At 58.6% G+C, this 892-nt stretch overlaps 1 protein-coding gene across 2 annotated transcripts in view; it reads right to left on the bottom strand.

Annotated features, from left to right (window-relative positions):
- Positions 1-892, bottom strand: part of KCTD1 (potassium channel tetramerization domain containing 1) — a 108,331-nt gene that overhangs the window by 105,959 nt on the left and 1,480 nt on the right. The window lies entirely within an intron of this gene.

Consider the following 892-nt stretch of genomic DNA (forward strand, 5'->3'; position numbering starts at 1 on the left):
TACAGAACAATCCAACCTGAAAACACCCTAACGTCTGACAGCTCTGAGAGGGACCTCTAGCGTGTGCTAGAACATTTCGTGTTGTGCTTCGGGCGTCATTAATACACCAAAATCACCGCAGTCATTTTGAACCGGCGAGGGGAAGTTTCGCCAAGTGCCTGCGACCCGCGGGGCCGGCCAGCATCCATCCCTGCGCGCCCGCTAGAACCCAACCCGCACCCACTAAATTGCCACTTTCTTTTCTTTTTTTTTTTTTTCTTGTTTGTTTTTTTTTTTTTTTTTTCCAGGCCACCAACTTCCTCGGGTCGCCCCGCAGTTTTCCCTGCCCGCAGACCCCGGCTCCCTCCCCCGGCGCTCGGGGTTGGGAGGGTTGGGGTGGGGGGGCGTGTAAAATGAAGCTGGAAAGTTGCGTTTTAGGCGCAGCTTCACCCCCCCCACCCCTTCTTGTGACAGAGCACAAAAACCATCACTCGGGCCACCGAGCCCCGCACTCGCCTGCTGCCCGCCCCCCCCTCCCGCCTCACCACCGCACACCGGGCGATGCTCGGAGGAGCACACCGGGGCGGTTCTGGCCCCTTCCCTTCCCCCGCAGGCGGGCGGGCAGAGCCCGCAGGTCTCTCGCCAGCCCCCGCCGCCGGGAGAAGGGAGAAGCGTTTCGCCCATTTTTAATTTGCCCCAACAATCCCAGCACGCTCGGTGCCCTCAGGGCGCACTCAAATAAACTTGTATCTCGCTGATTGGAAACAGGCGCCGAACGGCTTTTGGGTGGGTTGGTTTTTTTTCTTTTCCCCTTTTTTTTCGGGGGTATTATATTTTATTTTTTTTTCGGTTTTTGAGACGATAGCGGGAGCAGCGGCGGCCGGTCCCGGGGGGCAACCGCCGTCCCGCCGCC

This window comes from Calidris pugnax, unplaced genomic scaffold, assembly GCF_001431845.1.
Source record: "Calidris pugnax isolate Ruff unplaced genomic scaffold, ASM143184v1 scaffold51, whole genome shotgun sequence".
NCBI classification, from domain to species: Eukaryota; Metazoa; Chordata; class Aves; order Charadriiformes; family Scolopacidae; genus Calidris; species Calidris pugnax.